We start from the raw sequence: 27,512 nt of genomic DNA on the forward strand, positions 1-27,512 counted from the left end.
GTTTACATGTGAACAGCTGTGATTAGACACAGCTGATCACATGGCAAAGCGCTGCTGTAATTGGCCCTTTACCTTGATCTGTGATCAGCTGTGTCCACAGAGCGCACCTGATGCATGCCCTGGGGGCATTCCGGGGGGCGGGATCCTGGGAAGACATCCATGGACACCCTCCCAGAACTAGATAACTATGCTGTAGCTGTCTTTTGGCTATAACATGGTTGGGAAGCAGTTATTGGTGTACAAACCTGGCCCCACCCCACTCCCTAGTTACAGCATTTGATGGATATTGTCATTTGCTCCCATTGCTATCAAACTGCCCAGCGAGGAGAGAGACAGCAGTGACAGCCGCTGCTCTCGTGCACATCACTGGATCAGATCGGTCTCAGGTAAGAATAAGGGGGGGAGGGGGGATTCTGCAGCACATACTGTTTTTTCCTTAATATATACAATGCATTAAGATAAAGAAAAAAAAGCACTTAAAGTGTTAGAACCACTATAAGTACTGTATTTAAGGGGGATTAGCCGTACTTTCACCATATTGATAAATCAGTGAATCTGACATCAACCAATTGTAAAGGAATTACTGATGTAACTACCGTATTTAAAGCATGTATTTCAATAGTTTTGCAATGGTATGAAATCTTGAAACTTGTTGATTAGCCAATAGAAGGAGGGGGTCTCACTCTCCCTACCTAATGCTGTTAACCTTTTGTCCATGCATCAGTTGTCAATATATGTACAGTACATGGGGCAGCCATATTTGTACATATGATATTTAGGCTCTGATTCAGGCTTCTGCACAATGACCATTCACTTCTCCTGAATTTAATTCTCTGTAAATTGGGTTTACCTCCGGTTTAGGCCTAACTGAAAAAAAAAAGACTCTCTGTAAAGTACCATCACTGCCCAGATGTTGGAAAGCTGACAGTGTCTTCCATTTTCAGATAGATTATATGGTTTTACACTATGGAGTTCCCATCTACTTTTGTTCTCTGAGTGCCTGATTAAGGAACAATCTGGCATGTTGAAATGGAGGATTAGAATTCTGATTAAAAGCAATGGAAGTGTGCTTTGGGACACATTATAGGTGCTGCTTGACCTCTGTATTATACAGTTAGGTCCATCACCTAAGCTGAGGGTACATCCATCTGTGCACAGCGGTGATGTTTGTTCATATTTGTAATGAAGATTTAAAGTCACAATGAAAATGTTTTAATGCATCACGGGATTTTCACTTGTTGGGACTTTATATCATTGTGATATTTACACAATAGAATATATATTTTTTTTTTACGTAATGTATGAGTACACTTAAAGAGATATTCACTGTATGCATGTGATATTTATCTGCACATGAAATGAGACAGACATTGTAAGTTCATGTAACATGTTAGGCACACTGCATAGTTTCTTTTTGTTTTAGGTAATATTTTTTCTAGCATTGTTGAGGTGGTTATATTTATTGCACTATATTTTGAAGTAAGGAGTGCCTCACTATTATAATTTAGCATATTATTATTTGTCATGGTGATAAACACTAAGTAGCAGCTCCCTGTGAGTGGACTCCTTAAATGATGGTGGTAGAAGGAACAGCAGCATTAGAATTCCGTTATAGATTTAAACATGGCCATAAACATTTGTGATAGGTCAGATATTAGCTGTAATTATTATTATTACTACAGGTACTTATATTGCGCCTTCAATTTACGCAGCGCTTTACATATATATTGTACATTCACATCAGTCCCTAACCCTCAAGGGGCGTACAATTGAAGGTAATCAAACCGTCTTACACTGTTTTTTTAAGTAAACTGTTACGTTGAAAAGCTTAAAGTGACATTAATATTAGACAATAAAGGAGAGAGGTTTATAGAAATACACAGACAGTCCCAGCTTATCTCATGGATAAAATAATAGCAGTTGGGTGAGATTTTCTAACTAGCCTGTATCACTTTGATATGCAAAACTGTGATTTAGGGCTGTTGGGGGCTGACTCGAATAATAAATTACCACTTAATATCTAACGCAGCTTATCTCCTTAGTTATTAAAAGATAACACACCTTTATTGCACTACCTCCAGTGCCCATCCTCTATCGTAAAAAGCAAAGTTCTCAGTAGTAACACCTACCTTTTAAAGTTCGAATAAACTTTCAGGTTGTGCAGAATGTCCAGTGAGGCTAAAACCTGATCCAGAAGCTGGGCACAGCCTTAGGATACTGATGGGTACCTGTCCTTTAGTATAATGTCAAACTTGGTCTACACTTTGTTGGGGGGGGGGGGGGCTTGACTGTGTCTGTACACGGTAAATCTAGTAGGATTAGTCACCTAAACATGGTTCTGGAAGGGTCTGCTGCTCTCTGTTGTCTGTATTTGTAAGTAGCTGTGCTATCAAGGTTTTTTTTTTTATATCCCTCACTTCCTGTCTCTGGTTGCTGGGTCAGAAAACCTCAGGAGAAGGCAGAAAGATAGAGAGATGAAGAGACAGAAAGGGAGCAGTTGCTGAACCCAGACCAGAATATTGGGATTACTAGGCAAACACTGCTATGTGTAACAGATTACTATCCATGCCCATAGCTTCTGTGTGTGTGTGTATATATACACACACACACACACACACACACACACACACACATGACAGAAGCATCTCTGTCCTATTGTTATTATCTCACATGCACAGTGGCAGACAACTAGGTCTGTGCTACTGTGTGCGTGTAGACATCACCCATATTAGTAGCTGAACTGTATTTCAATAGAGTTTATATGCAGTTCTTATTTTAGTTAACCCTGACCCTTATGGTCTTGGATTCTATAGCTACTGTAGTTTTTGGCTTATGGCTCAATAACCAGCATAGGCTAGCACCAGGTTAGGCATCCAACTGCCACTTCTGGTAGTTAGAGTTCTGGTTGTATTATAGATTAGAAACTACTAGGGACTAAGACGTAGAGTCTGACTCTGAGTTCCAGTGCTGCACCACAGTATCGGAGAGAAGCTGCGTACCAGACTATTTGGACAGTAGATGGAGGATCTCCCCATCATTGCTGATCTCGTCTTCAGGTCTCTGACACCAGGACTAATGTCTCATTGCAATCATCCTCAGGGGCCCCTGCAATTGAACTTTGTTGCAACCTTCATCTAGAGGTATCTCTATTACTAACTATAAATACACAGGTGTCACAGCACCCGGCTTCCCCCCTGCATGTCTCCAACGACCCCACACCACATACATGTGGGGAAACAAGCTGCAAATACCTGGCACCTCACACACAGCTCCCGACACTCCTCATCTCCTGTGTGTGAGGTGCCAGGCAACCTCCTGCTGCAGCCAGTATGTAGATTCCTTCATACTGGCTGCAGTCTTCCTTCCCCCAGAGCCTGGATCTAGCAACTCATGGCATGCTTCTCTTCCCGTGCTGTGCCTCGCTGGAGACAGAGCTTGCCCCTGGCTACACGTCTGATGTGGCTACACTGGAAGGGGGCAGAGTCTGTCGCCATGGTGCCTAGCACTTCTCTTACTCTCATTCCAGACCCAGCAGACACCTGCCCAAGGACTTTCCTCCACAGACCCTTCTGAAGCAGCATGCCATCACCCAGACCACCTCAACAGCAGCGTGGGGCTGTCTGATGTCCTCAGTACAAGTTCCTGAACACGTTTTTCTTTCCCTTTGCTACCACCCTGGGATCATTTCACCATGCCATGCCTTATTGTTGTCCTGTGGACGGTTTCCCTTTTGCTATGCCATCATTTCTCTCCATGGATGCTTAAACTCTTGCCATGACATTATACTGTCCTGAAGATCACCAATAGAGATGAGCGAATCGAAGTAGCCGAAGTGGAATTCGAGTCGAATATCGGAAAAATTTCGATTCGCGCCGAATCCGAAAAATAGCCTAATTCGGACGCGCGAATCGAAATTTTTCCGAAAATGGCGGCTGACATGTGCGGCGACGGAGCGGGGATGTCTGGGAAGGCGCGCAGACAAGGCGCGCTGACCCATAATGCATTCCTCAACGACATGTGATCGCATCAGCCAATCAGCAGCCAGCCAGCTAGCACTGTGTAATGGTCGAGCTATAAATAGCAGCCATTTTGGAATTCTTCATTTGCCTGCAGTCATTGAACAGAGGCAGACCGCTCTGTATTAGGGACAGGGACAGAGTTAGGGCCACAGAAACGATACTTGGGGACAGAGAAACGATACTTAGGGACAGAGAACTATTACTCAGGGACACAGATTTGTTAATTAGGGCCACAGAATCGTTACTTAGGGACAAAGAAACGCTAGTTAGGGACACAGAATTCATACTCAGGGACAGACAGAATTGTTACTGAGTGCCAGAGAATTGTTACTTAGGGCCACAGAAACGTTATTAGGGCCACAGAATTGTTACTCAGGGACAGACAGAATTGTTACTGAGTGCCAGAGAATTGTTACTTAGGGCCACAGAAACATTATTAGGGCCACAGAATTGTTACTCAGGGACAGACAGAATTGTTACTGAGTGCCAGATAATTGTTACTTAGGGCCACAGAAACGTTATTAGGGCCACAGAATTGTTACTCAGGGACAGACAGAATTGTTACTGAGTGCCAGAGAATTGTTACTTAGGGCCACAGAAACTTTAGTTAGGGCCACAGAATTGTTACTCAGGGACAGACACAGAATTGTTACTGAGGGCCACAGAACTGTTACTCGCACAGACACAGAATTGTTACTCGCACAGACACAGAATTGTTACTGAGGGCCACAGAACTGTTACTTAGGGCCACAGAATTGTTACTCGCACAGACACAGAATTGTTACACAGGGACACAGAACTGTTACTGAGGGCCACAGAACCGTTACTTAGGGCCACAGAATTGTTACTCGCACAGACACAGAATTGTTACTCGCACAGACACAGAATTGTTACTCGCACAGACACAGAATTGTTACTCAGGCACACAGAACTGTTACTGAGGGCCACAGAACTGTTACTTAGGGCCACAGAATTGTTACTCGCACAGACACAGAATTGTTACTCAGGGACACAGAACTGTTACTGAGGGCCACAGAACTGTTACTTAGGGCCACAGAATTGTTACTCGCACAGACACAGAATTGTTACTCGCAGAGACACAGAATTGTTACTCAGGGACACAGAACTGTTACTGAGGGCCACAGAATTGTTACTCGCACAGACACAGAATTGTTACTCGCACAGACACAGAATTGTTACTGAGGGCCACAGAACTGTTACTTGGGGCCACAGAAACGTTAATCAGGGACACAGAATTGTTACTGAGGGCCACAGAACTGTTACTTAGGGCCACAGAATTGTTACTCGCACAGACACAGAATTGTTACTCGCACAGACACAGAATTGTTACTGAGGGCCACAGAACTGTTACTTGGGGCCACAGAAACGTTAATCAGGGACACAGAATTGTTACTGAGGGCCACAGAACTGTTAGGGCCACAGAATTGTTACTCGCACAGACACAGAATTGTTACTCGCACAGACACAGAATTGTTACTGAGGGCCACAGAACTGTTACTTGGGGCCACAGAAACGTTAATCAGGGACACAGAACTGTTACTGAGTGCCACAGAACCGTTACTTAGGGCCACAGAATTGTTACTCGCACAGACACAGAATTGTTACTCGCACAGACACAGAATTGTTACTTGCACAGACACAGAATTGTTACTCAGGGACACAGAACTGTTACTGAGGGCCACAGAACTGTTACTTAGGGCCACAGAATTGTTACTCGCACAGACACAGAATTGTTACTCGCACAGACACAGAATTGTTACTCAGGGACACAGAACTGTTACTGAGGGCCACAGAACTGTTACTTAGGGCCACAGAATTGTTACTCACACAGACACAGAATTGTTACTCGCACAGACACAGAATTGTTACTGAGGGCCACAGAACTGTTACTTGGGGCCACAGAAACGTTAATCAGGGACACAGAATTGTTACTGAGGGCCACAGAACTGTTACTTAGGGCCACAGAATTGTTACTCGCACAGACACAGAATTGTTACTCGCACAGACACAGAATTGTTACTGAGGGCCACAGAACTGTTACTTAGGGCCACAGAAACGTTAATCAGGGACACAGAATTGTTACTGAGGGCCACAGAACTGTTAGGGCCACAGAATTGTTACTCGCACAGACACAGAATTGTTACTCGCACAGACACAGAATTGTTACTGAGGGCCACAGAACTGTTACTTGGGGCCACAGAATCGTTAATCAAGGACACAGAATTGTTACTTAGGGCCACAGAATTGTTACTCGCACAGACACAGAATTGTTACACAGGGACACAGAACTGTTACTGAGGGCCACAGAACCGTTACTTAGGGCCACAGAATTGTTACTCGCACAGACACAGAATTCTTACTCGCACAGACACAGAATTGTTACTCAGGGACACAGAACTGTTACTGAGGGCCACAGAACTGTTACTTAGGGCCACAGAATTGTTACTCGCACAGACACAGAATTGTTACACAGGGACACAGAATTGTTACTGAGGGCCACAGAACCGTTACTTAGGGCCACAGAATTGTTACTGAGGGCAACAGAACTGTTACTTAGGGCCACAGAATTGTTACTCGCACAGACACAGAATTGTTACTCAGGGACACAGAACTGTTACTGAGGGCCACAGAACTGTTACTTAGGGCCACAGAATTGTTACTCGCACAGACACAGAATTGTTACTCAGGGACACAGAACTGTTACTGAGGGCCACAGAACTGTTACTTAGGGCCACAGAATTGTTACTCGCACAGACACAGAATTGTTACTCAGGGACACAGAACTGTTACTGAGGGCCACAGAACTGTTACTTAGGGCCACAGAATTGTTACTCGCACAGACACAGAATTGTTACACAGGGACACAGAATTGGTACTGAGGGCCACAGAACCGTTACTTAGGGCCACAGAATTGTTACTCAGGGACACAGAATTGTTACTGAGGGCCACAGAACTGTTACTTAGGGCCACAGAATTGTTACTCGCACAGACACAGAATTGTTACTCAGGGACACAGAACTGTTACTGAGGGCCACAGAACTGTTACTTAGGGCCACAGAATTGTTACTCGCACAGACACAGAATTGTTACTCAGGGACACAGAACTGTTACTGAGGGCCACAGAACTGTTACTTAGGGCCACAGAATTGTTACTCGCACAGACACAGAATTGTTACACAGGGACACAGAATTGTTACTGAGGGCCACAGAACCGTTACTTAGGGACACATAATTGTTACTGAGGGCCACAGAACTGTTACTTAGGGCCACAGAATTGTTACTCGCACAGACACAGAACTGTTACTGAGGGCCACAGAACCGTTACTCAGGGACACAGAATCGTTTAATTAAAGAGTATGTCAGACAACATGCAGAGGAGTGGCAGAGGAGGCAATGTTTTAGGAGCGAGCAGACGTGGCAGCAGAGGAAGGGGTCGAGGCAGCACTATTCGCAGCCAGAGGCTAGTGCTCCCGGTGTCATCCAGTACAGTGAGGAAGAGCTAACAGAGGGCGGTCAGGAACGGGGGGAGACATCCGCCTCTTCAGCAGCCAGGCGAAGAAGTAGTGGCGAGGAGAGTGGCTCGGTAGCCGGTGTAGAGACAGGTCTGTCTCCTGACCCACACGCAGCCGAGGGGGCTAGTAGTGAGGCGGAGACCCTAATTGATGATGATGAGGCTGATCGCACTTGGCAGCCTCGTCGTCATCAGGCTATTGCTTCCGCATCATCAGGAGAAGAGGGTGGCAGCTTGGCAGCGAGCAAAACAGTCGGTGGGTTGTCTCCATCGCCACACTCTGCCATGTGCCACTTTCAGGTCTCCTCACACACTGCTGGTGTGTTGAATTTTTTGACATAGGGTGCTGGCAGATTACGGGCCTCCCATAGCTGCTGCCAGGCCCCTAATCTGCCATGGGCCCCTATACCGCCTCCTCATGCTGCTGCCAGGTCCACAGTCTCTCATGCCATGTGCCACTTTCAGGTCTCCTCACACTGCTGGTGTGTTGAATTTTTTGACATAGGGTGCTGGCAGATTACGGGCCTCCCATAGCTGCTGCCAGGCCCCTAATCTGCCATGGGCCCCTATATACCGCCTCCTCATGCTGCTGCCAAGTCCAAAGTCTCTCATGGGTCCCTGTACGGCCTCCCATTGCTGCTGTCTCCATCGCCACACTCTGCCATGTGCCACTTTCAGGTCTCCTCACACACTGCTGGTGTGTTGAATTTTTTGACATAGGGTGCTGGCAGATTACGGGCCTCCCATAGCTGCTGCCAGGCCCCTAATCTGCCATGGGCCCCTATACCGCCTCCTCATGCTGCTGCCAGGTCCACAGTCTCTCATGCCATGTGCCACTTTCAGGTCTCCTCACACTGCTGGTGTGTAGAATTTTTTGACATAGGGTGCTGGCAGATTACGGGCCTCCCATAGCTGCTGCCAGGCCCCTAATCTGCCATGGGCCCCTATATACCGCCTCCTCATGCTGCTGCCAGGTCCAGAGTCTGTCATGGGTCCCTGTTCGGCCTCCCATTGCTGCTGTCTCCATCGCCACACTCTGCCATGTGCCACTTTCAGGTCTCCTCACACACTGCTGGTGTGTTGAATTTTTTGACATAGGGTGCTGGCAGATTACGGGCCTCCCATAGCTGCTGCCAGGCCCCTAATCTGCCATGGGCCCCTATACCGCCTCCTCATGCTGCTGCCAGGTCCACAGTCTCTCATGCCATGTGCCACTTTCAGGTCTCCTCACACTGCTGGTGTGTTGAATTTTTTGACATAGGGTGCTGGCAGATTACGGGCCTCCCATAGCTGCTGCCAGGCCCCTAATCTGCCATGGGCCCCTATACCGCCTCCTCATGCTGCTGCCAGGTCCAGGCGAACGTAGTCACACAGGGGAGGAACTTCTGAGTGTAATGAACAGAGAAATCGACAGATGGCTGTCTCCGCGCAAACTGAAAATCGGAACCATGTTGACCGACAACGGAAAGAACATGGTGTCTGCTCTGCGTCAAGGAAGGTTGTGCCATGCGCCATGCATGGCTCACGTGTTCAATCTGGTTGTCAAGCGGTTCCTAAAATCCACCATCCCACTGCAAGACATCCTTAAAATGTCACGTAAACTTTGCATGCATTTCAGCCATTCCTACACCGCAAAGCACACCCTCCTTGAGCTGCAGCGGCAGAACGGAATTCCACATCATCGCCTGATCTGCGACGTTGCAACAAGGTGGAATTCAACCCTACACATGTTAGACCGCCTTTACGAGCAGCGAAAGGCCATCACCGATTTCCTGATGTTACAAGCGGATAAAGGTACTCCCCTGTGTAACTTCGATGTCAGCCATTGGCAGCTCATGCGTGACACCTGCCGCTTGCTCAGGCCCTTTGAGGAGGCCACGCTATTCGTGAGTCGGCAGGACTATGGGATGAATGACGTCATTCCTCTGTTGCACGTCCTTGAACAAATGCTGTTAACAATGGCTGGTCAGGGTGCGGTAGACGTGGCGCACAGATCTCAACGCCACATGACCCCTGTGGGGGCAGGACAGGAAGAAGAGGAGGAGGTAGAGGAGGACATTTGTGCTCAGGAATTATTGAGTGAAATGGGTGGTTTTTCTACTCAGCGGACAGGAGTGGAGGAGCAGGAGCATCTGGTAGAGGAGGAGGAGGAGGAGACAGAGGACCCAGACGCACCGTGGCAGTATGCTGTGGAGATGGAGGCAGGGAGTCCCTCGCATTCCTTGGCACAAATGGCCCATAGCATGCTCGGTTGCTTGCGTAGCGACAGCCGAATAATAACCATCAGACAGAGGGATGACTTTTGGCTGTCCACCTTGTTGGACCCTCGCTACCGTTCAAAAATGGTGGCCTTTTTCACACCTGCTGAGAGGGAGGCCAAAATAACGTACTATAAAAACCACCTATGTAGTCAGTTGGTCTCTGCCTTTGTGCGCCAACGTCCATCCTCAGACACTGTGGGCCCTGTGCGCTCGCGTTCCGCTGCCATGGCAGCAGGGGAGGGGTGGGGTGGTAGGAGCAGTGGCAGCTCCACCAGCAGCGGCTGCCTCAGTCTGCAGTCGATGATGAGTAGCTTTCTTCACCAGCGCAGTGAGGAAACTACTAACCAGCCGCAGCAGCAGCAGCAGGAGCATCAGGTGGACCTGGAGCAGGACCTCAAACAACAGGCTTGGGCCTACTTGGACAGCACCCTGCCAACCGAGGTAGACAATCCCCTTGACTACTGGTCAACGAAACTTGACCTTTGGCCCCAACTAGCTGAATTTGCCCTTGAAAGGCTGTCATGCCCGGCCAGTAGCGTGGCATCGGAGCGCGTGTTTAGTGCGGCAGGAGGTATTGTAACTCCGCGGAGGACACGACTGTCCACCCAAAGTGTGGAGAGACTCACGTTTGTGAAAATGAATCAGGCGTGGATTAGTCTGGATTTCAAACCACCAGTTCCTGACACAACTGACTAAATCCGCCATGAATCATGCCTCAAACATGTGCCACTTTCAGGTCTCCTCACACACTGCTGGTGTGTAGAATTTTTTGACATAGGGTGCTGGCAGATTACGGGCCTCCCATAGCTGCTGCCAGGCCCCTAATCTGCCATAGGCCCCTATATACCGCCTCCTCATGCTGCTGCCAGGTCCAGAGTCTGTCATGGGTCCCTGTACGGCCTCCCATTGCTGCTGTCTCCATCGCCACACTCTGCCATGTGCCACTTTCAGGTCTCCTCACACACTGCTGGTGTGTAGAATTTTTTGACATAGGGTGCTGGCAGATTACGGGCCTCCTATAGCTGCTGCCAGGCCCCTAATCTGCCATAGGCCCCTATATACCGCCTCCTCATGCTGCTGCCAGGTCCAGAGTCTCTCATGGGTCCCTGTACGGCCTCCCATTGCTGCTGTTTCCATCGCCACACTCTGCCATGTGCCACTTTCAGGTCTCCTCACACACTGCTGGTGTGTAGAATTTTTTGACATAGGGTGCTGGCAGATTACGGGCCTCCCATAGCTGCTGCCAGGCCCCTAATCTGCCATAGGCCCCTATATACCGCCTCCTCATGCTGCTGCCAGGTCCAGAGTCTCTCATGGGTCCCTGTACGGCCTCCCATTGCTGCTGTCTCCATCGCCACACTCTGCCATGTGCCACTTTCAGGTCTCCTCACACACTGCTGGTGTGTAGAATTTTTTGACATAGGGTGCTGGCAGATTACGGGCCTCCCATAGCTGCTGCAAGGCCCCTAATCTGCCATAGGCCCCTATATACCGCCTCCTCATGCTGCTGCCAGGTCCAGAGTCTCTCATGGGTCCCTGTACGGCCTCCCATTGCTGCTGTCTCCATCGCCACACTCTGCCATGTGCCACTTTCAGGTCTCCTCACACTGCTGGTGTGTAGAATTTTTTGACATAGGGTGCTGGCAGATTACGGGCCTCCCATAGCTGCTGCCAGGCCCCTAATCTGCCATAGGCCCCTATATACCGCCTCCTCATGCTGCTGCCAGGTCCAGAGTCTCTCATGGGTCCCTGTACGGCCTCCTATTGCTGCTGTCTCCATCGCCACACTCTGCCATGTGCCACTTTCAGGTCTCCTCACACACTGCTGGTGTGTAGAATTTTTTGACATAGGGTGCTGGCAGATTACGGGCCTCCCATTGCTGCTGCCAGGCCCCTATATACCGCCTCCTCATGCTGCTGCCAGGTCCAGAGTCTCTCATGGGTCCCTGTACGGCCTCCCATTGCTGCTGTCTCCATCGCCACACTCTGCCATGTGCCACTTTCAGGTCTCCTCACACTGCTGGTGTGTAGAATTTTTTGACATAGGGTGCTGGCAGATTAGGGGCCTCCCATAGCTGCTGCCAGGCCCCTAATCTGCCATAGGCCCCTATATACCGCCTCCTCATGCTGCTGCCAGGTCCAGAGTCTCTCATGGGTCCCTGTACGGCCTCCCATTGCTGCTGTCTCCATCGCCACACTCTGCCATGTGCCACTTTCAGGTCTCCTCACACACTGCTGGTGTGTAGAATTTTTTGACATAGGGTGCTGGCAGATTACGGGCCTCCTATAGCTGCTGCCAGGCCCCTAATATGCCATAGGCCCCTATATACCGCCTCCTCATGCTGCTGCCAGGTCCAGAGTCTCTCATGGGTCCCTGTACGGCCTCCCATTGCTGCTGTCTCCATCGCCACACTCTGCCATGTGCCACTTTCAGGTCTCCTCACACACTGCTGGTGTGTAGAATATTTTGACATAGGGTGCTGGCAGATTACGGGCCTCCCATAGCTGCTGCCAGGCCCCTAATCTGCCATAGGCCCCTATATACCGCCTCCTCATGCTGCTGCCAGGTCCAGAGTCTCTCATGGGTCCCTGTACGGCCTCCTATTGCTGCTGTCTCCATCGCCACACTCTGCCATGTGCCACTTTCAGGTCTCCTCACACACTGCTGGTGTGTAGAATATTTTGACATAGGGTGCTGGCAGATTACGGGCCTCCCATAGCTGCTGCCAGGCCCCTAATCTGCCATAGGCCCCTATATACCGCCTCCTCATGCTGCTGCCAGGTCCAGAGTCTCTCATGGGTCCCTGTACGGCCTCCTATTGCTGCTGTCTCCATCGCCACACTCTGCCATGTGCCACTTTCAGGTCTCCTCACACACTGCTGGTGTGTAGAATTTTTTGACATAGGGTGCTGGCAGATTACGGGCCTCCCATTGCTGCTGCCAGGCCCCTAATCTGCCATAGGCCCCTATATACCGCCTCCTCATGCTGCTGCCAGGTCCAGAGTCTCTCATGGGTCCCTGTACGGCCTCCCATTGCTGCTGTCTCCATCGCCACACTCTGCCATGTGCCACTTTCAGGTCTCCTCACACTGCTGGTGTGTAGAATTTTTTGACATAGGGTGCTGGCAGATTACGGGCCTCCCATTGCTGCTGCCAGGCCCCTAATCTGCCATGGGCCCCTATACCGCCTCCTCATGCTGCTGCCAGGTCCAGAGTCTCTCATGGGTCCCTGTACGGCCTCCCATTGCTGCTGTCTCCATCGCCACACTCTGCCATGTGCCACTTTCAGGTCTCCTCACACACTGCTGGTGTGTAGAATTTTTTGACATAGGGTGCTGGCAGATTACGGGCCTCCCATTGCTGCTGCCAGGCCCCTAATCTGCCATAGGCCCCTATATACCGCCTCCTCATGCTGCTGCCAGGTCCAGAGTCTCTCATGGGTCCCTGTACGGCCTCCCATTGCTGCTGTCTCCATCGCCACACTCTGCCATGTGCCACTTTCAGGTCTCCTCACACTGCTGGTGTGTAGAATTTTTTGACATAGGGTGCTGGCAGATTACGGGCCTCCCATTGCTGCTGCCAGGCCCCTAATCTGCCATGGGCCCCTATACCGCCTCCTCATGCTGCTGCCAGGTCCAGAGTCTCTCATGGGTCCCTGTACGGCCTCCCATTGCTGCTGTCTCCATCGCCACACTTTGCCATGTGCCACTTTCAGGTCTCCTCACACACTGCTGGTGTGTAGAATTTTTTGACCTAGGGTGCTGGCAGAATACGGGCCTCCCATTGCTGCTGCCAGGCCCCTAATCTGCTATGGGCCCCTATACCGCCTCCTCATGCTGCTGCCAAGTCCAGAGTCTCTCATGGGTCCCTGTACGGCCTCCCATTGCTGCTGTCTCCATCGCCACACTCTGCCATGTGCCACTTTCAGGTCTCCTCACACACTGCTGGTGTGTAGAATTTTTTGACATAGGGTGCTGGCAGATTACGGGCCTCCCATTGCTGCTGCCAGGCCCCTAATCTGCCATGGGCCCCTATACCGCCTCCTCATGCTGCTGCCAAGTCCAGAGTCTCTCATGGGTCCCTGTACGGCCTCCCATTGCTGCTGTCTCCATCGCCACACTCTGCCATGTGCCACTTTCAGGTCTCCTCACACACTGCTGGTGTGTAGAATTTTTTGACATAGGGTGCTGGCAGATTACGGGCCTCCTATTGCTGCTGCCAGGCCCCTAATCTGCCATGGGCCCCTATACCGCCTCCTCATGCTGCTGCCAAGTCCAGAGTCTCTCATGGGCCCCTGTACGGCCTCCCATTGCTGCTGTCTCCATCGCCACACTCTGCCATGTGCCACTTTCAGGTCTCCTCACACACTGCTGGTGTGTAGAATTTTTTGACATAGGGTGCTGGCAGATTACGGGCCTCCTATAGCTGCTGCCAGGCCCCTAATCTGCCATAGGCCCCTATATACCGCCTCCTCATGCTGCTGCCAGGTCCAGAGTCTCTCATGGGTCCCTGTACGGCCTCCCATTGCTGCTGTCTCCATCGCCACACTCTGCCATGTGCAACTTTCAGGTCTCCTCACACACTGCTGGTGTGTAGAATTTTTTGACATAGGGTGCTGGCAGATTACGGGCCTCCCATTGCTGCTGCCAGGCCCCTAATCTGCCATGGGCCCCTATATACCGCCTCCTCATGCTGCTGCCAGGTCCACAGTGTCTCATGCCATGTGCCACTTTCAGGTCTCCTCACACTGCTGGTGTGTTGAATTTTTTGACATAGGGTGCTGGCAGATTATGGGCCTCCTATAGCTGCTGCCAGGCCCCTAATCTGCCATAGGCCCCTATATACCGCCTCCTCATGCTGCTGCCAGGTCCAGAGTCTCTCATGGTTCCCTGTACGGCCTCCCATTGCTGCTGTCTCCATCGCCACACTCTGCCATGTGCCACTTTCAGGTCTCCTCACACATTGCTGGTGTGTAGAATTTTTTGACATAGGGTGCTGGCAGATTACGGGCCTCCCATTGCTGCTGCCAGGCCCCTAATCTGCCATGGGCCCCTATACCGCCTCCTCATGCTGCTGCCAAGTCCAGAGTCTCTCATGGGTCCCTGTACGGCCTCCCATTGCTGCTGTCTCCATCGCCACACTCTGCCATGTGCCACTTTCAGGTCTCCTCACACACTGCTGGTGTGTAGAATTTTTTGACATAGGGTGCTGGCAGATTACGGGCCTCCTATAGCTGCTTCCAGGCCCCTAATCTGCCATAGGCCCCTATATACCGCCTCCTCATGCTGCTGCCAGGTCCAGAGTCTCTCATGGGTCCCTGTACGGCCTCCCATTGCTGCTGTCTCCATCGCCACACTCTGCCATGTGCCACTTTCAGGTCTCCTCACACACTGCTGGTGTGTAGAATTTTTTGACATAGGGTGCTGGCAGATTACGGGCCTCCTATAGCTGCTGCCAGGCCCCTAATCTGCCATAGGCCCCTATATACCGCCTCCTCATGCTGCTGCCAGGTCCAGAGTCTCTCATGGGTCCCTGTACGGCCTCCCATTGCTGCTGTCTCCATCGCCACACTCTGCCATGTGCCACTTTCAGGTCTCCTCACACACTGCTGGTGTGTAGAATTTTTTGACATAGGGTGCTGGCAGATTACGGGCCTCCTATAGCTGCTGCCAGGCCCCTAATCTGCCATAGGCCCCTATATACCGCCTCCTCATGCTGCTGCCAGGTCCAGAGTCTCTCATGGTTCCCTGTACGGCCTCCCATTGCTGCTGTCTCCATCGCCACACTCTGCCATGTGCCACTTTCAGGTCTCCTCACACACTGCTGGTGTGTAGAATTTTTTGACATAGGGTGCTGGCAGATTACGGGCCTCCTATAGCTGCTGCCAGGCCCCTAATCTGCCATGGGCCCCTATATACCGCCTCCTCATGCTGCTGCCAGGTCCACAGTGTCTCATGCCATGTGCCACTTTCAGGTCTCCTCACACACTGCTGGTGTGTTGAATTTTTTGACATAGGGTGCTGGCAGATTACGGGCCTCCTATAGCTGCTGCCAGGCCCCTAATCTGCCATAGGCCCCTATATACCGCCTCCTCATGCTGCTGCCAGGTCCAGAGTCTCTCATGGGTCCCTGTAGGGCCTCCCATTGCTGCTGTCTCCATCGCCACACTCTGCCATGTGCCATTTTCAGGTCTCCTCACACACTGCTGGTGTGTAGAATTTTTTGACATAGGGTGCTGGCAGATTACGGGCCTCCCATAGCTGCTGCCAGGCCCCTAATCTGCCATAGGCCCCTATATACCGCCTCCTCATGCTGCTGCCAGGTCCAGAGTCTCTCATGGGTCCCTGTACGGCCTCCCATTGCTGCTGTCTCCATCGCCACACTCTGCCATGTGCCACTTTCAGGTCTCCTCACACACTGCTGGTGTGTAGAATTTTTTGACATAGGGTGCTGGCAGATTACGGGCCTCCCATTGCTGCTGCCAGGCCCCTAATCTGCCATGGGCCCCTATACCGCCTCCTCATGCTGCTGCCCAGTCCAGAGTCTCTCATGGGTCCCTGTACGGCCTCCCATTGCTGCTGTCTCCATCGCCACACTCTGCCATGTGCCACTTTCAGGTCTCCTCACACACTGCTGGTGTGTAGAATTTTTTGACATAGGGTGCTGGCAGATTACGGGCCTCCTATAGCTGCTGCCAGGCCCCTAATCTGCCATAGGCCCCTATATACCGCCTCCTCATGCTGCTGCCAGGTCCAGAGTCTCTCATGGGTCCCTGTACGGCCTCCCATTGCTGCTGTCTCCATCGCCACACTCTGCCATGTGCCACTTTCAGGTCTCCTCACACACTGCTGGTGTGTAGAATTTTTTGACATAGGGTGCTGGCAGATTACGGGCCTCCCATTGCTGCTGCCAGGCCCCTAATCTGCCATGGGCCCCTATATACCGCCTCCTCATGCTGCTGCCAGGTCCACAGTGTCTCATGCCATGTGCCACTTTCAGGTCTCCTCACACTGCTGGTGTGTTGAATTTTTTGACATAGGGTGCTGGCAGATTACGGGCCTCCTATAGCTGCTGCCAGGCCCCTAATCTGCCATAGGCCCCTATATACCGCCTCCTCATGCTGCTGCCAGGTCCAGAGTCTCTCATGGTTCCCTGTACGGCCTCCCATTGCTGCTGTCTCCATCGCCACACTCTGCCATGTGCCACTTTCAGGTCTCCTCACACACTGCTGGTGTGTAGAATTTTTTGACATAGGGTGCTGGCAGATTACGGGCCTCCCATAGCTGCTGCCAGGCCCCTAATCTGCCATGGGCCCCTATATACCGCCTCCTCATGCTGCTGCCAGGTCCACAGTGTCTCATGCCATGTGCCACTTTCAGGTCTCCTCACACACTGCTGGTGTGTTGAATTTTTTGACATAGGGTGCTGGCAGATTACGGGCCTCCTATAGCTGCTGCCAGGCCCCTAATCTGCCATAGGCCTCTATATACCGCCTCCTCATGCTGCTGCCAAGTCCTGAGTCTGTCATGGTCCCCTATACCGCCTCCTCATGCTGCTGCCAGGTCCACAGTCTCTCATGCCATGTGCCACTTTCAGGTCTCCTCACACTGCTGGTGTGTTGAATTTTTTGACATAGGGTGCTGGCAGATTACGGGCCTCCCATAGCTGCTGCCAGGCCCCTAATCTGCCACGGGCCTCTATACCGACTCCTCATGCTGTGACGTTGCAACAAGGTGGAATTCAACCCTACATATGTTAGACCGCCTTTACGAACAGCAAAAGGCCATCACAGATTTCCTGATGTTAAAAGCGGATAAAGGTACTCCCTGTGTAACTTAGATGTCAGCCATTGGCAGCTCATGCGTGACACCTGCGCTTGCTCAGGCCCTTTGAGGAGGCCACGCTATTCGTGAGTCGGCAGGACTATGGGATGAACGACGTCATTCCTCTGTTGCACGTCCTGGAACAAATGCTGTTAACAATGGCTGGTCAGGGTGCGGTAGACGTGGCGCACAGATCTCAACGCCACATGACCCCTGTGGGGGCAGGACAGGAAGAGGAGGAGGAGGTAGAGGAGGACATTGGTGCTCAGGAATTATTGAGTGAAATGGGTTGTTTTTCCACTCAGCGGACAGGAGTGGAGGAGCAGGAGCATCTGGTAGAGGAGGAGGAGGAGGAGGAGACAGAGGACCCAGACGCACCATGGCAGTATGCTGTGGAGATGGAGGCAGGGAGTCCCTCGCATTCCTTGGCACAAATGGCCCATAGCATGCTCGGTTGCTTGCGTAGCGACAGCCGAATAATAACCATCAGACAGAGGGATGACTTTTGGCTGTCCACCTTGTTGGACCCTCGCTACCGTTCAAAAATGGTGGCCTTTTTCACACCTGCTGAGAGGGAGGCCAAAATAACGTACTATAAAAACCACCTATGTAGTCAGCTGGTCTCTGCCTGTCTGCGCCAACGTCCATCCTCAGACACTGTGGGCCCTGTGCGCTCGCGTTCCGCTGCCATGGCAGCAGGGGAGGGGTGGGGTGGTAGGAGCAGTGGCAGCTCCACCAGCAGCGGCTGCCTCAGTCTGCAGTCGATGATGAGTAGCTTTCTTCACCAGCGCAGTGAGGAAACTACTAACCAGCCGCAGCAGCAGCAGCAGCAGCATCAGGTGGACCTGGAGCAGGACCTCAAACAACAGGCTTAGGCCTACTTGGACAGCACCCTGCCAACCGAGGTAGACAATCCCCTTGACTACTGGGCAACGAAACTTGACCTTTGGCCCCAACTAGCTGAATTTGCCCTTGAAAGGCTGTCATGCCCGGCCAGTAGCGTGGCATCGGAGCGCGTGTTTAGTGCGTCAGGAGGTATTGCAACTCCGCGGAGGACACGACTGTCCACCCAAAGTGTGGAGAGACTGACGTTTGTGAAAATGAATCAGGCGTGGATTAGTCTGGATTTCAAACCACCAGTTCCTGACACAACTGACTAAATCCGCAATGAATCATGCCCCAAACATGTGCCACTTTCAGGTCTCCTCACACTGCTGGTGTGTTACATTTTTTGTCATAGGGTGCTGGCAGATTACGGGCCTCCCATAGCTGCTGCCAGGCCCCTAATCTGCCATGGGCCCCTATACCGCCTCCTCATGCTGCTGCCAAGTCCAGAGTCTCTCATGGGTCCCTGTACGGCCTCCCATTGCTGCTGTCTCCATCGCCACACTCTGCCATGTGCCACTTTCAGGTCTCCTCACACTGCTGGGGTATTCCATTTTTTGTCATAGGGTGCTGGCAGATTACGGGCCTCCCATAGCTGCTGCCAGGCCCCTAATCTGCCATGGGCCCCTATACCGCCTCCTCATGCTGCTGCCAGGTCCAGAGTCTCTCATGGGTCCCTGTACGGCCTCTCATTGCTGCTGTCTCCATCGCCACACTCTGCCATGTGCCACTTTCAGGTCTCCTCACACTGCTGGTGGGTTCCATTTTTTGTCATAGGGTGCTGGCAGATTACGGGCCTCCCATAGCTGCTGCCAGGCCCTTAATCTGCCATGGGCCCCCGTACCGACTCCTCATGCTGCTGCCAGGCCCGTAATCTGTCATGGGCCCCTGTTGTCGCTTGTTGGCATATTCCGCTCGTTCAGATGCTCCTTCTCCTGCTACTCCTCTTCACGGATTCCATCAGCAGTCTTTCTTGGAATCCGTTTCCAAGAGACAACAGTTTGCGAGCACGCACCAGACGGTGCAGAAGCTGAACGTCCTCCTGTCCAAGTTGCTGCTGCCAGGCTCGTAATCTGTCATGCGCCCCTGTACCGCCTCCTCATGCTGCTGCCAGGTCCAGAGTGTCATGGGCCCCCGTACCGACTCCTCATGCTGCTGCCAGGCCCGTAATCTGTCATGGGCCCCTGTACCGCCTCCCCATGCTGCTGCCAGGTCCAGAGTGTGTCATGGGTCCCTGTACCGCCTCCCATTGCTGCTGCCAGGCCCGTAATCTGCCATGGGCCCCCGTACCGACTCCTCATGCTGCTGCCAGGCCCGTAATCTGCCATGGGCCCCTGTACCGCCTCCTCATGCTGCTGCCAGGTCCAGAGTCTCTCATGGGTCCCTGTACGGCCTCTCATTGCTGCTGTCTCCATCGCCACACTCTGCCATGTGCCACTTTCAGGTCTCCTCACACTGCTGGTGGGTTCCATTTTTTGTCATAGGGTGCTGGCAGATTACGGGCCTCCCATAGCTGCTGCCAGGCCCCTAATCTGCCATGGGCCCCCGTACCGACTCCTCATGCTGCTGCCAGGCCCGTAATCTGTCATGGGCCCCTGTTGTCGCTTGTTGGCATATTCCGCTCGTTCAGATGCTCCTTCTCCTGCTACTCCTCTTCACGGATTCCATCAGCAGTCTTTCTTGGAATCCGTTTCCAAGAGACAACAGTTTGCGAGCACGCACCAGACGGTGCAGAAGCTGAACGTCCTCCTGTCCAAGTTGCTGCTGCCAGGCTCGTAATCTGTCATGCGCCCCTGTACCGCCTCCTCATGCTGCTGCCAGGTCCAGAGTGTCATGGGCCCCCGTACCGACTCCTCATGCTGCTGCCAGGCCCGTAATCTGTCATGGGCCCCTGTACCGCCTCCCCATGCTGCTGCCAGGTCCAGAGTGTGTCATGGGTCCCTGTACCGCCTCCCATTGCTGCTGCCAGGCCCGTAATCTGCCATGGGCCCCCGTACCGACTCCTCATGCTGCTGCCAGGCCCGTAATCTGCCATGGGCCCCTGTACCGCCTCCTCATGCTGCTGCCAGGTCCAGAGTGTGTCATGGGTCCCTGTACGGCCTCCCATTGCTGCTGTCTCCATCGCCACACTCTGCCATGTGCCACTTTCAGGTCTCCTCACACTGCTGGTGGTTTCCATTTTTGTCATAGGGTGCTGTATGGCCTCCCATTGCTGCTGCCTCCACCGCCACACTGTGGCTCCACACTCTGGTTTTGGCCCCGTGACTGCCCAAATGAGTGAAGTGTGCGGTGATTCTAAGATCGACGGCACTCATCTGCATGTCATACTGACTGACAGTATTATTTCTCTTCCCCAGCAGACTCCAAGGGCATTTAAATTAAAGGTACAGTGTTCAGCACTAATATTAAGTCTCTCTGAAGCCTAGAAACACCCTTTTTTAAGTTAAATTCACAGCGAATATATTCGACTCGAATCGAAATTTTTCCACTAATTCGCCGAATCAGTCGAATCGAATTTTTGAATACTTCGCTCATCTCTAATCACCAACCCTTGCTGTGCTATGATGCAGTTCTGAGGATCATTTGCCATTGCCATGTCATATTGTTGCCTTGGGGAGTGCTTCACATTTGCTGTGCCCAATTTCCTCTCCATGGACACTTAACCCTTGCTGTGCTATTCTACCTTCCCTTGCTGTGCCGTAGCACCACTTTTAGGATCATTTCCCCTTGCTGGACCATATAGCTACCTCCAAACTCCCCGTGCACATTGCTACTCTGTGAACTGTCTATCCATGCTGTGCCCATTGCTACTCTGTGAACTGTCTATCCATGCTGTACCCATTGCTACTCCATGGACTGTCTATCCATTTTGTGCCCATTGCTACTCCATGGACTGTCTATCCATGCTGTTCCCATTGCTACTCCGTGAACTGTCTATCCATGCTGTGCCCATTGCTACTCCGTGGACTGTCTATCCATGCTGTGCCCATTGCTACTCCGTGGACTGTCTATCCATGCTGTGCCCATTGCTACTCCGTGGACTGTCTATCCATGCTGTGCCCATTGCTACTCCGTGGACTGTCTATCCATGCTGTGCCCATTGCTACTCCGTGGACTGTCTATCCATGCTGTGCCCATTGCTACTCCGTGGACTGTCTATCCATGCTGTGCCCATTGCTACTCCGTGGACTGTCTATCCATGCTGTGCCCATTGCTACTCCGTGGACTGTCTATCCATGCTGTGCCCATTGCTACTCCGTGGACTGTCTATCCATGCTGTGCCCATTGCTACTCCGTGGACTGTCTATCCATGCTGTGCCCATTGCTACTCCGTGGACTGTCTATCCATGCTGTGCCCATTGCTACTCCGTGGACTGTCTATCCATGCTGTGCCCATTGCTACTCCATGGACTGTCTATCCATGCTGTGCCCATTGCTACTCCATGGACTGTCTATCCATGCTGTGCCCATTGCTACTCCATGGACTGTTTATCAGTGCTGTGCCCATTGCTACACTGTGGACTGTCTCCCTACACTGTGTCCTAATGCCATCCCTTCCATACACCTCAGTTCCTCTTTCTGCACTCCTAATTCATCACTGGGCATATGTACACAATCCCACCTGAACTTTTGTTGGGTCCTTTTCCGGTTTGTACTATTATTAATTTTTAGTCCTATAAAGCTTGTAATATCTCCATACTGAAGTGCATCTATATACTTACTGTTAGTGTTATACACTTGTTACAGTGGTTCATTTGCATAATTTGATTCGATTACTGGGTAATTTCACAGGAATGGAATCACCTGCTGTTCACAGAGGCCCTGTCCTAAGGGACACTGCCAACTTTATTATCAAACCCACTGTTTCACTTAGCAAAAGGTTCTGGTTCGCTTATTTAGCTACAAATTTGGTGCAATATCCTGTTTGGGGACAATTTGGGGACAAAGAGGGCTACAATTCAAAAATTTTAATTATGGAATATTTCAGAGTAGATGCTAATTATGACATTTGTACATCTGGGTCCTCAGGACCACTCATCTGTCACTGCCATTACAGTCCCATAATTACATTTAATTTACATTATGGGAGAAGTTGCCTGGATGAATGAGGTGCCTTCTGGAGTAGGACAGCCAAAAATTTCAAAAACATATCAATATTCCTTGGATTGAACACATGAAGGGGAAACCCAGTTTATACACTGCTATTTCCAAAATATTATAAAGCATTACTAAATTATTATATACCAATCGATGTTGTAAACTAAATTAAGCTGTAACAAGATATAAAATGTATTATTGCTATGGTTGCCAATTAGCATTTTATTACCCAATGTTCTTACTCGTGACAATTTACAGGTTTCAAAGCCAGAAGACTTGCTCCCCTGCAATGGTCTGTCACAAGCCAGTGACAATAAGAATATTACTGTACATATGCTGCCATCACCTCAAGCTGCTTGTTCACATCATTTTTTTTTTAATTTTTACCTAACAGTTTGGATAAGCCTAGGGTTTAAATAGTAGAAACCCTATTTAAATAAACGTGTATAGGTTGTTTGCAGGAACTTGCTACATCAGAGGTTATTTTAGAATTTAAAGAATCATTTTAAGGGGCATATTTATAAAGCAGTGAATCTGACATTGAGCAAACATTGTTGGCAGGATAATCTTCCATGTTCATGTACTGTAAATGTCAGTGATCGATTCTCCACCAGAGAATGTTTGGTGAAAATTACATTCCCTGATTTTTGGCCCACAACACTCCACAGAAACGACAAGTAATATAGTAAGTACATATTTAGAAGCAGTTACAGCTTAGTCAGTAAGTACTGAAAGCACTGACAAATGTGTTCTGCATATCTGCAGTTTTCTGAAAGTGTTTTGCATATCCTTTGTGTTGAAATACAATGTTCATGTAATTTTGTATAACAGCTACATCAGTATTCAGTAGAGATGTATTCTTCAACCAGTAGATGGCAGTGTTTATAAGTTTGTAGCTGCATCTATGGTTAAACTCTAGGTCTTTTCTCTATAATAAAGTTCCTGTTTCATGTTTGCAGATAAGCAGCAGATAAACACATGTGGACTGTGCACTGTCCATTCTGTAGGGCTATATACAGAATCTCTAATACTTTAAAAAAAATCAAATGCTGTTTTTATAAAGTGTGAGTCTAGGCATTACCCACATTCACCCCCAAACCTCTCTTGCCCCGTAGAGCATTTCCCCAAATTTGTTCTTGTATCTTGTTCCTGTAGTTAAAAACTGTTTTTATTATTCCCTGTGATATCATCACTTGGCTTTTAAAATACCTATGGGGCAGCTGCTAAGAGCTCAGTTTCTACACACATAACTATTCCCTCAGAACTACCTCTACCAAAAGCCCTTTCCATTCACACAGTGTATGGACACACTTTTGGAAGTCAAGACAGAAGCAGTGTTTTGCTGGGAAAGCAACTGATGTATGCACATGGCGTGGGATAGAGAGGTGTACAGGATAGATCGAGTTCTGTAGTCCAACAGCCTCAGATGACAACACCAACTGAGATTTAAATGCACAAAAAAACACTGTTTTTATTCCAACCATAAAGTTAGGATTTCTGTCAGATCAACATATTTTTCTCTACCTACAGCTTTAAAACGCAGGATTATGGCAATTTTGCTCTTTAGGTTAGAGTTTAACGCTTGGTTGTTTTGGGGAGTTTTAGCATCAGAAAGTTCAGCATCAGGTTTGCTGCATCATGAACTTACAGTGCTTGTATTTTACTATCATCACACCTGAATAATGCATTTATAATACTCAAAAAATAAAGAAATAAGCTTATACTTACATCTCCCACTGCCAACACTGCAACTTTTCACTTCCAAACTACAACCGCCTGAGCTGCTACCTTACTAATAACCTTTTAGACGCCTTACAGTCTGGCGTTGGCCCACAACACTCCACAGAAACTGCCCTTCTAAAACTTACAAATGACTTATTAACACAATACTTATTATACTTTTAGACCTTTCTGTCGCCTTCAACACAGCTGACCACCTCTTCCTCCTCAAACATTTGTAGCACTACCCCTGAAGAAGTAGCTTGGTAATTTGGGTTCTCTGTTTAAGGACAACCTCAGCCCCTCTGGCATACCTGGTTGAGTGAAAGTTACTGCATGCACTTATAGGAAAACACGTGTGCACACCTTTAACTTGACTGTGAAATAGTATCAGGAAATAGACAATACAAGACTGTTTAGTGGTAAACTAACTCCATGTATTGGTATGTGTGGAGTACTACAGATAGTAGTTTGTGCATAAATGAGCATACAGAAGGTAGGTTCAAACACAATCTGCTGGACAGTATAATCACTATGCTAAAGTAACCTAAAATATATTTATGTACCTCTAGACCAGAATTAACTCATGAATCAGCAAAGTCAGCAATAAACAGTGCATACAAGCATTAACTGCAATGTGAATAATAATTTTAGAACTAATCTAGAGTGCACTCTAGGAGAATGGCTAGGGTATGGTGCAATGTCCCCTGAAAGGTATCATTTAGCATAGGAAATAAGTAAAGGTCTCTGTGTAGCAGCTGTAAAGGGACAGTATGTAACTATGTAACAAAGTATTCAGTCCTAACTCTTCAGCTGGCTAGAGTTGGGGCCCAATTGTACCGTTGGAGCATATGAGAATAGTCCTAGTCAAGCCTTCAGGTAGCAATAAGGCTACTAATTGGCTGTATTGTCAGTACCTAAAGGGCTCAGTCTGTCTAGCAGCAGATAGTAAATCCCCACAGCTGCAGCTCACCAGTGATATTGCAGCTCACCATCCAGCCACTCACAGGGATATATCCACTCTCTGCTCTGCACCCAGGTGACTCTGGCTGTTGTCAAATCTGGACTCAGAACTTCTAAATCTGTTCAGTCCACCATTATGCAGCAATGGTGGTGCACACTGGATAGTAATGTGCACTCTCCAGGCTCCTTCATGGCAAGAGAATGCTGTGTTCTCTACAGCCTGAGAAAATGCAACTCTTTCCCTTCCTGCTGGCATTCCCCCTCTGGGAAATACACTTCAACAGAGGTCCACAATATGCCTACCTTCCTCAACTTCATTTTCTACATTTGACTGCTGGCAGCATAGAAGTCTTTGGAGCTCCTTGACTTCTCAGCTCCCCCTGCTGGCAGGAGGCAGACAGTAAGACTAATCAGCATATCAGTTCAGTGATAGTGTAAAGAGTCATTGCAAACTGTCATAACTTGTTAATTAAGTATCTGGCTACAAACTCCATTCCCCTGGCCTCCTAAACTCTGCTCTTTCCTGGTACTCCTACCTAAGTGCTCCTTCAGTGTCACCTACATCTCTACCTCCTCCTTTCCTCTTCTTCTTTCTGTAGAGATCTCCTAAGGCACTTACTCCTTATATTCTTTATCTACAATCCTTCACTTGCTCAGCTGATAACCTTGCATGGTTTCCAATATAATCTCTATGCTGTCAACACCAATGTTTATTTCTCTACTCTACCGCTACAGCCTCCTTGCCCATCAGTAATTGAATAACTGACATATCAGTATGGACATCAAACCAATTCCCAGAAATCAGTCTTTCAAAAGCAAAGCTTATAATATTTCATACTGAAAAATCTGAATTCTTTATTCAGTGCCAGATGGCTATATGTTTTGTTTGTCTGAATTAATTTTTGTAAAACTGCAATCTTTAAAATAAAACTAGCTGCATCCACTGAAACTGCATCTGCTGGTGTGAGATTCAGTTTTGCCCAAAGCCCAGTACACATGTACCAAAATTCAGTGGGTTCAGCAGGAACCGGATGAATTTCGGTAAGCGAGTACTCCTCTTTTTTGAACAGTCATGCTGGAAAGCCAGCATTCGATCAGAGCTTGCAGCCAATGACATGCCTTTAGTATGTCATAGAGTAAAACAAAGAAAGTGTGAAAATAGATAATCTATTGCCTATTGTACAGGTATTCTAAAATGGTCTGGACAGATTTGTTGGTACCCTTAGAATTGATTATAAATAATGGGATCATAAGGACATTTCAAACAAACTATTTTCTTTAATTAGTATTACATATGTCTTTATTCATGTTGTCATTCAGCCATTCAAATGGAAAAAAGTGATTTGCTCTGCTTTTTGGTACATTGTGTGCTCCACACTGAACATGGACCAGAGAAAGCAAAAGAGAAGATCTGAAGAGGTCTGAAAGAAAATTATATACCAGTTTGTTGAATGTAATGACTGTAAGACCATTTTCACACAGCATGATGTTCCTATGACTACATCTTCAAATTTTAGCAAGGCGTTTAAGGCCATGGAAGTGTACCAACCTTCCTGGACATTGTTGAAAGAGGAAAATCAACCCCGTGTTAAACAGAAAGATAGTGTGAAGTGTAGCCAACCTCCCTGGACATGGCTGAAATAGGAAAATCAACCCCAGATTGAACAGAAGGAAACATTTTCAAAGAGATACAAGCTGAACTCTAAGAAAAGGTGTGTCAAATGCTTTTTGAACAACAGTAGAAGGAAGAAGACCAAGGAAGACTACACTGTTGAAAAGAAAACATTAAAAAGCTAAACTGGAATGTGTTAAAGGCAATCTGACATGCCATAATCCTTCTGACAAAATGTCCTTTGGACAGAAAAGACAAAACTAAAACATTTTGGGAAATCACATCAGTTCTATGTTTACAGATGAAAAAAATTAAGCTTTCAAAAAGATCTCCATGTGAAATATGGAAGAGGCTTGGTTCTGTTTTAAGGTTGCTTTGCGGTTTCTGCCACTGGGTGCCAAGTGTGATGAATCACACTTCTCTGTCTGGCAATCCAATGGACATGTCTGGGTTTGGTGGTTGCCAGAACAGTATTTGCCTAACTGCACTGTGCCAAGTGTAAAGTTTGGTGGAAGGGGGATTATGGTATGGGGTTGTTTTTCAGGGGTTGGGCTTGGCCCCTTAGTTCCATTGAAGGGAACTCTTAAGACGCTGGCATA

The 27,512-nt window shown here is 49.3% G+C and overlaps 1 protein-coding gene across 1 annotated transcript in view; it reads right to left on the reverse strand.

Annotated features, from left to right (window-relative positions):
* GGT1 (gamma-glutamyltransferase 1) overlaps positions 1-27,512 on the reverse strand; it is a 189,797-nt gene that overhangs the window by 79,212 nt on the left and 83,073 nt on the right. The gene's annotated exons all lie outside the window — the stretch shown is intronic.

Source organism: Staurois parvus, unplaced genomic scaffold (genome assembly GCF_062004578.1).
Source record: "Staurois parvus isolate SC_StPar_1 unplaced genomic scaffold, SC_StPar_1.0 ptg000704l, whole genome shotgun sequence".
NCBI lineage: Eukaryota > Metazoa > Chordata > Amphibia > Anura > Ranidae > Staurois > Staurois parvus.